Source organism: Mustela putorius, unplaced genomic scaffold (assembly GCF_011764305.1).
Source record: "Mustela putorius furo isolate JIRA1106 unplaced genomic scaffold, ASM1176430v1.1 tig00000174_pilon_pilon_pilon, whole genome shotgun sequence".
In the NCBI taxonomy this organism is placed as follows: Eukaryota; Metazoa; Chordata; class Mammalia; order Carnivora; family Mustelidae; genus Mustela; species Mustela putorius.
The window spans coordinates 21,891,690-21,907,752 of NW_025421304.1; positions in this window are offsets into that span (position 1 = coordinate 21,891,690).

Below are 16,063 nucleotides of genomic sequence, written 5' to 3' on the forward strand. Positions count from 1 at the left end.
CTACATTTTTTTTTTTTTAATGTTTGCTTGATATCTCACTCTTTTGTGAATCCTTAAATGTCATCCGTTGCCACCACCACTAACAACCTCCCCCCCCACCCCCACTAAATAAAGTCAGAACCCCACCCTCCTTCAGGCCATACACCATAGTGTTGAGGTACGCTGACTCTCATCAGAAAGGCTCGGTTCCTGACTGAGCGACCACCTCTCCACATGATTTCCGGTGCGCAAGTCAATCTCTCTAACTCCAGTTCATCCTCGGGAAAATACGGATGATCAAAGTAGACCTACTATACCCTGCTGCTGTGAACATTCAAGGAGAGTCATTTTGTATTTAATTCAAGGTGTGGCACAGGTCATGTGCTTAGTAAATGATTGCTCTTTCTATTAGGATTACCGAACACCATAATCACTGCCATAAATGCTGCTGACCACCAGATGAGAATGACTTGTTTATGTGCTATTTCTTTTTTATGAGATTTTAAGCTCCTTGAGGGAAGGGACCACATTTTCTTCATTTCTTCAATCCTGGACCCCTGGTCTCAGCACAGGTCTAGAACACAGTGCTTTTTGAATGCATGAATAATTTTTTTTTTTTCTAAAATAAGACCTTTCTTTTTTTCTTACGATATTCTCATTTATTGACATTCACATCCCTTGTGAGAAGTATTTTAGGAAAACACAACTGTGCTGTACTTCAAAAAGACATTTCTTGGATGCCACATTTAAGTGAGAATACCTCAGGAAGCAGTTTCTACACAGCAGGTTGTTAGATTAAATGGGGATGTCCTTGGATTGAAAGCCCAGGCAGAAGCCAGTTTATTGCCTGTGATCTCTGTATGGCATACTATCCTAACTATTACCCACAGGTGTCTCCAAATACAATAAAACCCTATTACCTTGACAACATCTACTAGTAAAAGGAGAATGACTAGTAACTAACTTTTTTTTTTTAATCAAATGGAAAAGACCCTTTGCTATCTAGAAGTGAATCAATATTACCCAACAGGGTTTTAAAGGATACAAAACTGAAATGAAGAGCACTAGGTAACCTAATTCACATTGGAAATACATCTTTGTTGTTTTCTTTAAAGGAGTTACTAAAATTAAGGGGGGGGCCTAGGTGGCTCAGTAGGTTAAGAGTCTGATTCCTGATTTCAGCTCAGGTCATGATCTCAGGGATGTGAGACGCAGGCTTCCCACTCAGTGGGAGTGTGTTTGAGATTCTCTCTCTCCCTCTTCCTCTTTCCCTCTCCCCACTCATGCTCTCTCTCTCAAATAAATAAATCTTGAAAAAAATCATTGCACTTAAAAAACAAATAATTGTTCACACACTTTGACCCAGTAAGTTGAGTATGGAAATTACTAGTATAATCAGACAGATCAGGATGGTATTTACCTCAGTGTTTTGGCAAGAATAGTAAATAAGAAGATATGTTAATTTCATCTGAAAGGACCTACTGAACTATTGAGCATATGGCAGGGATCTTTAGGGATGTCCATGTTTTCTTTTGTCTTCCCTCACTAAGGAGAAACTTATTGTCGACCTGAGCACAGTTTATTGGCCTTTAAAGATGCTCAAAAAATTTCTCCTGAATTGAAAGGACCAAATATATATATACACACACATGAATGATACAAATATATATGAAATGACCACATATATTTATGTAGAAATACATTTTATAATTTATATATTTATATATAATAATATACAACATATATAATATATATTAAGCTTTCCTACAGTTCTTCCTCAAAGAATTGCAGTCTTAGAAATAGCATGTTAACAAGGCATTATCTTATAGCAAATATTTGTCATGCACACCCACACATATTTGTTGTGTGTGTATATATATATATATATATATATAACTTACATATATAATTTATACATAACTAGTTATATGTATTTGTTTTATGTTACTTCCTGACATATACTATATCATTTATATATGTCATTACTAATTCTATGCTACATGTATATATAGCACTCTGTATAGGTACATAATTTATATGATTACACACACACACTGTTAGTTAAGTCCAGTTTTAGTATATGTGCTGCTGAAGTGAGCACTGTTAGTTAAGTCCATTAAGAGAATATATACACTCTCGAAAGTTGTAAAATATTTCAACAGATCAAGTAACAAATTTTTATTTTACTTTATTTTATTTTTCTCTTTCAATGTTCTGGTTTTAGGGTTTGGCATTGTAATTATTTTTTGAATAAACTTTCCAGATTAAAAACTATCCCTGCTTAACAAGCAAAGTTTCAATACAGTACACATTTCATTATCATTGTCAAACATCAAATTACATTGAATCCCAGCTAATCTTCCATGACCTTGCCTACAACATTGTTAGTGATCACAAAGTACACAGATATAGAAGATTCCTTTTCGAATAAAGATAACACATGTTAATAAATAGTAGGGTCAAGCCACTGCCTTTTCAGATTTGCCAACTAAAGGCTTACAGGTGACTGTGTTCTAACAAAAGCACAGGAGGTAAATCCCCTGTGGTAACAACTGCACATTTCCAGAGCAGAATTGTCTCACAATCAGTCTTATTATAGTAATTGGAGCACTAATATTATTTAACGGGTGACCTGGCAGATGGACATGTGTCAATTAAAAGGTTTTGAAATGCTTTAAAATTCTTCAGTCTTTTAAAGGGAAACTTTAGTAAGCACTAAATCACGGAGCTTTCTAATTTAATCTACCAATGCCCCTATCAAGTCAGAACAATTATGGCCGTTTTGTAGGCTAAGAAAATGAAAGCTCATCAACGAACCAAAAGTAACAGTTTCTTTGTCTTAATTCCAAAACCTTTCTTTTACATGGGGAGAAGGGTACAGGAAACTCATTTATTGAGCACTCATTGTTTGGAAGCTATCATAGTACTTATTTTTATTTTTTTTTTTAAATGATGGTAGGTATTTATCATGCCCATTTTATAGCTGAAATCCCTGAGCACTGAGATGAGGAAGGGGCACATGGCAAAAAATGGAGGAGACAAGGTCTGCAGCCTTCTTTTATTTATGGAAACACTTTTCTTAAAATGACACATTGGAATTTCAAAGTCTAAATTAAGAGCTTTACTCCAAATTTGATATGAATTACCAACTCTGATCATCCCAGCGATTTTAATCTACACCCGTTCTCTCAAAATTTGAACTCCCCTTTTTCAGTCTTTATAAGATGACTGATGTCAAATGTACCCAAACATCAGATTTTCTATTGATTAATCAGCAATGATGGCAGCTATTATTTATGGAATGTTATGGTGTGTCAGCCACTATACAAAGCTCTTCATATGCATTCTTTTATTTCATCCACAAAGATCCCAGCGAAGCAGTATGGTAGACAGAATCTAAGGATACCTTCTTTGCTTTAAAAAAAAAAAAACAGTCTTATACTGGGTATTTACCCTAAAGATACAAACATAGTGATTCGAAGGGGCACGTGCACCCGAATGTTTATAGCAGCAATGTCCACAATAGCCAAACTATGGAAAGAACGTAGATGTCCATCAACAGATGAATGGATCAAGAAGATGTGGTATATATACACAATGGAATACTATGCAGCCATCAAAATAAATGAAATCTTGCCATTTGCAACAACATGGATGGAACTAGAGTGTATCATGCTTAGCAAAATAAGTCAAGCGGAGAAAGACAACTATCATATGATCTCCCTGATATGAGGAAGTGGTGATGCAACATGGGGGCTTAAGTGGGTAGGAGAAGAATCAATGAAACAAGATGGGATTGGGAGGGAGACAAACCATAAGTGACTCTTAATCTCACAAAACAAACTGGGTTGCTGGGGGGAGGGAGGTTGGAAGAAGGGGGGTGGGGTTATGGACATTGGGGAGGGTATGTGCTTTGGTGAGTGCTGTGAAGTGTGTAAACCTGGTGATTCACAGACCTGTACCCCTGGGGATAAAAATATATGTTTATATAAAAAATAAAAAATTAAAAAATTATTTAAAAAAAAAACACACAGTCCTAGACACTAATCTTGCTACTGCTATGGAGGGGCTTTGTAAATAGAATTAAGATTCCTAATTGGAGATGGAATTAAGGTCACTCGTCAGCTGACTTCAAAATAGAGAGATTATCCTGGCTTATCTGGTTGGACCCAATGTAATCCCCCAGAGGAAGGCAGAAGAGATGAAACTGAGGGCAGATAAGAGAGTTTGAGGGTATGGGAAGGGACTGACCAGCTGTCACTGATTTTGAAGATGAAGGAGGCCAGAAGGCCCCCTTCCTAACTTTTGTGAGGACTTCTTATGTAAATTGTATGATTAAAAAAAATGTGTTAGCAGCTTCCAAATATACAGTTCAAGTTCTTCAAATAGGAAAGCTCTAAGTTATTATTACAGATGAAGAGATTTTCCTACAACAATGTAAGATTCTATTTTGAATAGTAGTTCCATTTGGACACATATATATATATATATGTATATATCTATATACATATATATATTAAGATTTTACTTATTAATTTGACAGACAGAGATCACAAGTAGGCAGAGAGGGAGAGAGAGGGGAAGCAGGCTCCCTGCCGAAGGCAGAGGCTTTGACCCACTGAGCCAGCCAGGCGTCCCTGGACACAAATATTTTGATGTAAAAACAATAAACAGAAGACTCTTGCAGGGTCCTGTTTACTTCCTAGACCACAGACTCAAATAGTTAATATTTTCTTTCCTTCCTGTTAACAGTACTGTTAATAAAATTTTCTCCATAGGTTGGTAAACTCAGAATTTCATTTTGAGATAATACAGAGGGAGAGATATTGGTGCACATTAGAAATGGAAAGAAACAGAATATTTGTCCTGGTTTTAAATATTTCAGCATTCCTCCTGTGTCATTTTTTTTAACCAACCGATGAAGGGTAGAGATGTCAGAGTTTTTCATTTCACGAAACAGTGTGCGGTGTTTGCTATACTCGAAATGGTTTGTTGTCTAAATCCTAAATATTGTGCTTCATTCCATTTCCAATTTATGTCCATGTCTTCCCCATGGCATCTCATAAGGTACAAATCGATATGCGCCAGTTTTTTTTTTTTTATTAAGAATAATTTCAGTGCTAACTAGGATGTGGCAAGGATTCACCATCTACTGAAAACTTATAACACAGTCTGTGTTTCCTGCACGTCAAATTGATGAAGAAGACAATAAGACCTATTTGTAATTGTGGGTAAGAGAGATAATAAATAAAAAGGAAAACATATTTGACCATTAAACAAACATTCATTCAAAAGGAAGTTAAATGTTGTTTTGGGCAAAAAGAGCTCAGATTCTCTCTTTATCATTTGCCAGTGTCCCCCGAGGCCATTTAACCTAATGGAACTGCTAACGGTTTCCTAAAATAACAGGTATATGTAATCTTTTTAATATAGCTTTATAATTTGCATATTTAATATATTTTTACATATTATATGTTTTTAAAAATAATTCTGGCTCATGCTATGACACTTGTAGATTGAATCATTTATTCTCAGTTATTCGTTTCCTCCCTACAGAAGAATTATATGTTTTCTCTCTCTGTTCACTTTCCAGAAACTCCCAATGGGGAGAGATGCATTTTAGGAGGAAGTAACATGACTCTGGCATTTTTGGGCTCCCCTTTTAGCCCCAGAGGCACCATGTATTCTGCTCAATCTTTTGCCCTTTTGTTCATGTTAAGCAAGGGCTTCCCTTCAGGGGTCCATTAGCATAAGTCCCAGAGTGAATACTCAGCTGAGGTTTAAACACCTGACTCTCTTTGCTTGACTTAATTTCACTCAGCATAATCTCTTCCAGTCCTGTCCATGTTGCTACAAAAGTTGGGTATTCATCACCCAGTGAAGAGCCACATATGGCCAGCTCTGGTGCTTGAAGCCAAGCCATTCATCCAGGTCCAGCCAGGACCTGAGCACCCACAGCCAACCTGAAGTTGTATCAGTGAGTCAGCTGAGGTCATCAGAGTTGACCCAGCCCAACCATGTCCATAGGAAGTAATAGATGCTTGTGGTTGTGTGCCACTGAGAACTTGGGGTTGCATGTTAAGCAGCAGTGTTGCAGAAACAGCTAACAGATACCCTTCCCAATTTTTTATATTTGAATAAACTGTTTTTTGTGGTTTTTTAAAAAAATTTTAATGTTTATTTTTCTCCTACAGACCTGTACCCCTGGAGATAAAAATATATGTTTATAAAAAATAAAAAATTAAAAAAAAATTTTAATGTTGATCATCAATTCAACATACTAGAATGTTTAAAAAGTAATACATAATCATGTGACAATTAAGAAATTTCGTTTGAATAATATATAGGAAAGTCACAGGTAATATTATACCTTTAATAATTTAGCCTGTTAGCAGTAAGTCATATACTTCTATGGATCTTTATTTTTTCCGGAAAGAGATCTTCAGTGTCACACTAATATGTCACACATACTAATATGTATTCCATTCCTTTTAAGCATAAAAATATTCTCTTTGTAATTGTTAGTATTCATTGCTCAAATCTTTTTTTCCTCTTCATTATTTTTATTTATTTATTTATTTATTTTAATGTTGTTTCCTCCTCTTCTTCTTCTTCTTCTTTATTAATTTCTTTTCGGCATAACAGAATTCATTGTTTATGCACCACACCCAAGGCTCCATGCAATCCGTGCCCTCCATAATATCCACCACCTGGCTCCCCCAACCTCCCACCCCCCGCCCCTTCAAAACCCTCAGATTGTTTTTCAGAGTCCATAGTCTCTCATGGTTCACCTCTCCTTCCAATTTCCCTCAACTCCCTTCTCCTCTTCATCTCCCCATGTCATGTCCTCCGTGTTATTTGTTATGCTCCACATATAAGTCAAACCATATGATAATTGACTCTCTTTGCTTGACTTAATTTCACTCAGCATAATCTCTTCCAGTCCTGTCCATGTTGCTACAAAAGTTGGGTATTCATCCTTTCTGATGGAGGCCCTAATAGTCCATAGTGTATATGGACCACATCTTCTTATCCATTCATCCGTTGAAGGGCATCTTGGTTCTTTCCACAGTTTGGCGACTGTGGCCATTGCTGCTATAAACATTGGTGAACAGATGGCCTTTCTTTTCACTACATCTGTATCTTTGGTGTAAATACCCAGTAGTGCAATTGCAGGGTCATAGGGAAGCTCTATTTTTAATTTCTTAAGGAATCTCCACACTGTTCTCCAAAGTGGCTATACCAACTTGCATTCTCACCAACCGTGTAAGAGGGTTCCCCTTTCTCCACATCCTTTCCAACACACATTGTTTCTTGTCTTGCTAATTTTGGCCATTCTAACTGGTGTAAGGTGGTATCTCAATGTGGTTTTGATTTGACTCTCTCTGTTTTTTAACTCACAAAATTCAATTTCCCCTGCTTTGTGAAGCAATCCATCTCAACACCATTTCTCTCAGTTTGCCATATGTCCACCATAATATCCATTACATTTCCCTGAAGTGCTTTCTCTCTGAATTTGTTTCTCTCAATGGATGATAACTTATTGAAAGGCAAGAATTGTGTCTTATAAAATTGGGGTGGGGGTGGGTCACTACCAATCAGACTGCCTCTGGTGTAGCCGGTGTTAAAGACACTTTTCTGAATGATGGAATGACTAGACAGATCAATATATTTTCTGTTATTTGATGAGATTTTTCCATCTGGGTATTAAGTGTGCTTAATACCCACTGCTCTGGCAAGACTCCTCCTTAGAAGGAAGATGAGACCATCTAACCTACACAACAATAGGTCATGATATCAGTTTCTCATCAATGGAAGCATGATTTAGAGTATCCTTTCAGTTAATTTCAGAAAAAATCTCTTGCACCCTCCCCCCCCCCCAACATAATGAAGTGGGCAGAAAGGCCTTCCTTCCTGATGACTTCCAATGAACTGGTAGTTCAAAAAGTACATATTCAGAGATTTCACTTATACGTTTTTAGCATTATGAGTTTGAATCTCAGTGTTGGGTTGTAAAACTGATGATTGGGCTGTTGTGTGTTATATAATGTAAGGAATATAACAAAATCAACTAAAAGAGGCTGAATCATCTAAATTTGGACTAACAGAGTTATAAAGGAAAACTAGAAGAGCTGTGGCTCTCACTTAATGCAGCATCTGACCAATAATTTCAGGCTGAATTTGAGCCAGGGCACATCTGATTCAAAGCTTAGATTATGAAGAGTTGTATTATGTCAAATAGTTGATAGAAATTTCTGGAAAACCAAAAACTTACTTGATTTCTCCTGTTCCCCCCCCCCCGCCAATAATTTTTAACTATTAAATTATGATCAGAGAGTAATATCTGTACTTATGGAATTATTGGTTGCTTTGTATTTTTAATTACGTTAACTTTTCATGAATGTCCCATGTACCCTTGAGAAGTGATATTCTTTATTGTTAGGATATAATGATTGAAATATCCATATTGATTGTGCTGATACAGGTCATTCCTGCTTTTGCTTTGTTTTATAGTTGACATGATATGTCTTATACTGAAAAAAGTTTATTTAAGATTCATTACTAGGTGTTTACATTGAGATTCATTACTAGGTGTTTATATTAAGATTCATTCCTAGGTGTTTATATCTATGAATCCCCACAATTCTTCATTTTTGCTATATAAAGGTGGTTTCTGTGTTATGTGGTACATAGATATTTATAATTAATCATTGTGAGTTGTGACGGTTTACATCAAAATGCATTGTCATGTGCACTATATTTAGATTTGTGTTCTTCCTTAACAAACATCACTGTTACTGCAGCTGCATTCTTACTGTTCTGTTGTTATTGTTTTGTTTGGCTGTTCTGCCTGGTATGTCTCAACTCAACCCTTTCTTTGTAGGATTCTTCAGTCCTAGTGTTCACTTTGTTTTAAGCATGCCTTAGTAAAAAGCACGTAGTTGGGTCTCTGTGAAACAGACTGAGATTGTTTTATTTTCTTTTTAAATTAAAAAAAAATTTAAATTAACATATAAAGTATTATTAGCTCCAGGGTGCTGGTTTTTTTTTTTTGTTGTTGTTGTTTGTTTGTTTGTTTTGTTTTGTTTTAAATTGGTGAGTTAGGGGGTGCCTGGGGCCTAAGTTGGTTCAAAGTCTGACTCTTGGTTTTGGCTCAAGTCATGATCTCTCCATCTTGATATCAAGCCCCATATCAGGCTTGGAGCTCAGTGTAGTCTGCTGAGATTCCCTCGCTCTCTCTCCCTTTGCCCCTCCCCTCACTAGCACATGTTCTCTTTCTCTCAAATAAATAAATAAATAAATAGATAAATCTTTAAAAAAAAAAAAAGTAAGTGGGCACCTGGGTGGCTCAGTCAGTTAAGTGTCTGCCTTTGGCTCAGTTCATGATCCCAGGGTCCTGAGATTTAACCCCACATCGCATTTCCTGCTCAGCAGGGACCCTGCTTGTCCTTCTCCCTCTGCCTGCTACTTTGTCTACTTGTGATCTCTCTCTCCCTCTGTCTCTGTCGAATAAGTAAATCAAATGAAAAAATACACATAAGTGAGTCCCTTCACATTTACTGATAAGACTGACAGGCTTGGTCTCAATTCTGTCATATTATTTCTTTCTTGGTAATAACTAAAGAAAAAAAGGAAAAGAGAACAAGTCTTGTTTCCTGCTTTTCCCCCTTCAATTTGTTGAAAATTGTTCTCCATTTTGCCCTTTTCTAAAAATATATATTATTTTGGATAAGTCTAAAGTCACTCTCATCCTTTTTTCCTTGTGAGATACTGTATCCATTTGCTCAAAGTCCTAAGGGTCATTTTAATATTTTTATAGACTATAATTTTTACTAGAATATATCATAGAGTTGATCATCACTGGTCATTTTTTCCAGGTACATAATGGGCCCTTTAATTATGTTGATACGGATTTTATTTTATTTTTGGAAGTGTTCTTGTGCCACAGTTTGTTTTATTTGTTGTTTATTTATTTATAAAGATTTATTTATTTGAGAGAGATAGAGATAGAATGAATGGGTAGGAGAAGAAGAAGCAGGATCTCTGCTGAGCAAGGAGTCTGATGTGGGACTTGATTCCAGGACCCTGCGATCATGACCTGAGCCAAAAGCAGATGCTTAACTGACTGAGATACCCAAGTATCCCTGTATCACAGTTTTTTTTTTAAAAAGATTTTATTTATTCCTTTGACAGAGACAGATCAGAAGTAGGCAAAGAGGAAGGCAGAGAGAGGAGGAAGCAGGCTCCCTGCCAAGCAGAGAGCCCAATGCGGGACTCGATCCCAAGACCCTGAGATCATGACCTGAGCTGAAGGCAGAGGCTTTAACGCACTGAGCCACCCAGGCCCCCCCCCCCCCCCCGTATCACAGTTTTAATATGAATTTTGTTCCATTACCTTAGCTTCCTTGGATACTCCAATTATACAGATGTTACTTTTTCTTTGATTTTTTCTTCAACCATTTTCTTTTCTCACACAATTTTGGTTATTCAACTCATTCATTGCACTGATTTTTGCCTTTTTAATACTTTCTTTTCCCTTGAGTGCTTTGTAGTTGGGTCATAATTTCTAAGATGACTGTATTTTTTTTTCTATTTCTTTCCAAAGATCATTCATTCCTATTTCATTCTTCTCCTTTTTATCTATTTGTACTTTTAAAATTTCTGACTCAGATTGTTTTTTCATATCCTTAAAGGCTTGAGTATAATTAATTGGATTCTGAACGTTGTGTGACATAGGTTGTTATTTTTTTGAGATAAGCTCACACACACACACACACACACACACACACACAGTAGATGAAGGTTGTTCATCCCCTGGCAGTTCTATGGTCAGATCTGCTGGTGTATATTGGTGTATAAGATTGCTAGTTCAAGAGTGCCCTCTTCTGTCAGAGTAGAAAGGTATTTGGGTTTTTGTTTGTTTGTTTGTTTGTTTCTGAGAAAGTAGGGAGGTGTTGCATGAACTATCTTGCAGAATCCTCAATCTCCTCCTTTTGCTTTTTCTTCCTTTCCCATGTGCTTTCAAAGAATGTCTCTTTTTGTTTTCACTCCCTTCCCCCTCCCCATGCCCACACAAAAATTTTTATCCTTTTTCCTGCTTTGATCTACCTGTATGCTCTAAGCCTTTTTTCTTTTTTCTTTTTTTCCCTTTTTTCTTTCTTTGCTCTAAGCATGTTCAAAAGAGGGTGGACTTTCTCTTTCTGATGTGACTTTAGAAAAACAAAAAAGGACCCAAACATAGCTTCTCTACTTTCTCTTTAAAAGAGTTTTCTCCAAACTGTATTTGCCTTTCCAAATTTTTGTGGGAGGATACACACAGAAAGTTGGCCAGAATTTGGTGTTTATTTTTCTAGTTACAGGCATTTTAATTTTAGTTGTTCCCTATCTTCATGTAAAGCTAACAGCTTGAGTTTCTATCATTTTATTTGTTCCTGTCCCTTATTGTTTATTTGTTGGAGAACATGGTGGGGGTGCATATCAAATTCACTTACCTGACATTGTCTTGACTACCCAAAATTATCTGCTTAATTCTTTTTTTTTTTTTTTTTTTAGAGATTTATTTCTTTATTTAGAGAGAGAGAGCACGAGCAGGGGGAGGGGCAGAAAAAGGAGAGAATCCTCAAGCAGACTCTGTGTTGAGGACACAGCCCCACACAGGGCTCAATCCCAGGACCCTGAGATCATGACCTGAGCCCAAATCAAGAGTCAGTCACTTCACCGACTGAGCCATCAGGCCTAATTTTTAGTAGGCATTAGGCATTGTGAATATCACATTAGTATCTGGATTCTGCTGCTCTCTTAAACAAATGCAGAATTTTGCTTTGTATGGCAGTGAAGTTAGTGGTGGGTCAGTCTGAGATTTCTCAGGCTTGCTTCTTTTTAAACTTTGTTAGTGTTGATCTACAGCAGTTCTTGTTCTGAAACTAGGTTTTCCCTACTATTAAAGCACAGAACATCTACTACTAGCAGATATTTTTGGTGTTCAATGAACAATCTCCAATATGACTGGTCAGAAATCAATACATGTCAGACTTATGTGAACTCTGATAATCGTTTACCTAATAGCTTTTCTGGTAGTACACCTCTGGGTTTATGAAATCATCCCCCACCCGTGTGCAATTTTGGATTCAATCACAGACCCATGGGGCCTCTTGCAGATGTCTACAGCTCTTTTTCTGCAAAGCTACACCCTATCTAGTACTCTGAATCTAGCAGCTAGCTTAGACTGTGTCAACTCTGATATTTGCTTCCTAATATCAAAAATATTCCTTTCATTTGTTGGGTTCCTTCTCTCCATATGAGATCTACAGATTTCCTCAACACTAAACACTGGGGCAGTTGTTTATTTCCTTTCTCTCAGGTATCGGCCAATGTTGCCTGCTGTACAATGTCTGACTGAAGTGTTCTTACTCACATTTCTGACACCAAAGATGTGAGCTACTTTTTTTCTCTCCACACCAACCAACTCTCCAACTCTCTGGACACTGACTAGATGTCACGCAATTCCGTTTAATTCTGACACTAATGGCTGGGAGTTCTCACGGTCCCTAAAATGGCTCAGATGTCAGTTGCAAATCCGAGGTGGCCATCTGTAGTTCTGACCAACGAACCGACATCCCCACCTCAAGTGTGATAATTCCTTGAAGGTTCCTAGAACTTCAGAAAGCATCTTATTTATAGGTTTATTATAAAATATACAACTCAGGAATAGCCAAATGGGGAAGACACATAGGGCATACTTGAGTTGAGGGCATACTCTCTGTGGGTACACCGTCCTTTGAGAACTTCCATGTATTCAGCAACCCATAACCACTCTGGAGCCTGTGATTTAGGGGCTTGGGGGGAAGTTTCATTAAGTGTGTATGATTGATTAAATGATTGGCCATTGTTGGTTAAATCATTGCCCACTGGTGATTAACTCAACCTCCAGTTCTTCTCTCCTTGGACATGAGAGGGTAGGGCTGAAAGCTCCAACTCTCTAATCTTGCCTTGGTCTTTCTGGCAACGAGATTCCAATCTGAAGCTACCTAGGGCCCTGTTAAGAGCCACCTCAGTAGAACAAAACATGTTCCTATCACTCTAGAGATTTCAAGTGTTCTGGGAGCTGTGTGCCAGGAACCAAGGGTGAAGACTAAAGATACATTTATTGTAATGACAAAGTTGCTTTATATATTTTTTCTAGTTTCCTAATTATTTACATTGAGGACCTGAATAAGTTACTCCACTACAGAAGTGGAAAATTTGAACACTGATAATTTTTAAAAGCCTTATAGGTGATATTAATGTGAAACTAGCTTTAAGAACTACCACTTTGGTTTCACAAGGAGTAATAAGATGAAAGAATATAATGATTATCTTGATAATTAAAGATGCTATAAATAGCTAATGGTCATTGAGTCTGTATTGGACTGGAACTGTTCAAAGCACTTTGAAATATGAATGAATCAATATTAGACTTTCAGGTCCCCTTTAGTGAAACGTAATTCAATGGAGTTCAAGTAAAAGAGAAAGTTGATTAGTGTACGGGGGAAGAATGCAAGGCGTCCTCAGGGACCAAGCCTAAGGAAAAAAGGTGGATGCCAGGACACCCATCTCTGTTCTTTCTCCTCGCTCACCATCCCTCCCTCTACTCTCTCTCTCTCTTTTTCCCCTTCTCCCCTTTCTCCCATTCTCTCTGTCTGTCTCTCTCATACACACACATACACAAAGAGTATATTTGTTAACAATTCTTACTTGCAATCAAAACAACTCTTGAAACAACTTCCTAAATAGTGATGACATGCATTAGCTAACATAGTAGGTAGTACCATGGTAGAAAAGTCTCCAGAATGTTTGCTACAATTATTCAACAATGTTACCAAGAACTTTAGGATTTTTTTCCTCTGTCTGCTCTGACAGCTTCAATATTTGTTTCACAGTCAGTATATGTTCTAATAACTGCAGATGTTTTATGAAGTACACGGAAGCACAACAACACAGATGATTAAAAAAAAAATACCGTATCTTCCTAATGAGGACAAATTTTCCCAGTAGATTACTTTTTATAATCCTTTGGCCAAAATGGGATAGACCCATCTCAGGAGCTATTACTCACTTGAGTTGAGGGTGGGAACCTTTCCGGGTACCTGGTAGACCTCCTAAGTCAAGGGGAATCCTCTAGAGAAAAGTGCAGGTGTGTGCTAGGAGCAGTCAACACCTGCAGCAGGAGGAGGGTTTGCTGTCAGAGAGGAAGAGGCTGAATAAAACACCAACAACATGCTACCTACTATAAACCCTCTTGCGCAAATGGCGTATTTGAGGTTCAGTGTGTTTTCGCTAATCTGCTCAAAATAATACAGGTAGTCGTTAAAGGAGGTCTAACTGGAGATCACAACGATCTGACTCCAAAGTTGAACCTTTTAATCTATATTCAATAAAATTCATTAAAGATAAAATCTTATGAACTTAAAATAGTATCAGTGATAATTCACCTCAACATACTTCCCAGATACCTTTAATTAGCAATGATTTTTTGCATTTCTCCTCCAGTTACTTGTGCACAGGTGTGCCAAAATCCTGGGAAGGCATACCCTGTGCCTTCTCTCCTATTTGAAACCCACTGAGTAGCCTGAAGCCTGAGAGGGATCATTCTATCTCTTCAAGTGATAATTTGGGAAGAAAGGCATTCTCCTTGAAGTGCAAAGAGTTGGTTCTCTCTGTACCTTAGATGCAAGTAGAAGGGGCAAAAGTAAGTGACAGCAAAAGGAAAAGGTCAGTGTATCATAACAATGAGAAATCTTTATGGCTAACTCTGCTTTCTACAGTTAGATTGCTTTTTATTTTGACAAAAGTTTCTCCCTTAGAGGGAGAGGCAGAGGAAAAAGGGCAGGGAAATAAAGGGGTAGCTTCAATTGCTGGGTCTATGTAAAGAAGTGAACAGCACACTTATCCAATACTTAATAGAGATTTTTCTTCCTAGAAGCTGGAAATGTGTTTGTGCCTAAAGTGTGCCTAAGCACCTGAGTAACGATATCCAAAACACATCAGAAAGAAAATGAGAAGCAGCTGACTCACTGAAAGCTTTGCAAGTCCTCACGGAGTGCAAGTTGCAACAGGAACCCATGCAGAACTCAAGGGAGATTCCCAGGGATTATCTGCAGAATTGCTTTCTCTAATGGATGCTGTACTGCAAGACCTAAGTCCTCCAGTAAGGGCCAAGGAAATAATGTCTCCAGCTGCTGAGACTCTGAGGGTAGACTGCTGATGGCTTCCAGACTGAGTCCCTCACCAAGAAACTAATCCTGACCACTTCTCCAAGTGTCTGCTTCCTCTCTGGGGACAACTTGAAATCCAAAGAGTGATCTGTGTAGGAGTATAGATACCCAGCCACCACGCCTCAATTTGAGACAATCTGGAAGGGCCAGCTCAGTTCCAAAGCTCTTTTTTAGGATCAGCTGAAGCCTCCTCTACCTCACTGTACCCTAATGATACACTTGTTACAGTCTTTGGAAATTGCATTGACAGATGAGGCAAGGATTTCATGTACATCTTACCACCTTGCGCACTGAAGACTTTATCTTTTGATGATCTATAAAAGCATCTTTGTGTTATCATTTCTCTGCTTCTTGTGTTATCATTTCTTTGCTTCTGGTGATCAGTCTCCATGTCCTATTCCACTGTAAGTTCCCCTTATATACAGCTGACAGAGTATTCTTTCTGATTTGAAACTCTAATCAGATGACAGACTCCTCCTACCTATGTGAGAATCTTGCTATGGTTTTCAGTTCATCTTTGTTCTCTTAAGTTGCTTTTAGTGAGATCTTTTTAAAGGGGACTTATGATCATACCTCTCTGCTACTTAATACTGTACAATGGTTCCACTTGACCTTTCCTGGAGTGTCTAAACTCTGCCCTAGACATTCATTCTGCAGCTCATGTGTTTCTGTTCCCAATGATGCATAACTATCAAGTTATAGTGCTAGTGATAAAACTTGCCCTCTCTTGATCAGAGGCTTTCACACATCTTCTGTCTGTTAGAAAACTCCATTTTCTCTCCTCTACCTGAAAATCTCCAATTTTATAGCTTTCCCCAATCTGTTTAGTC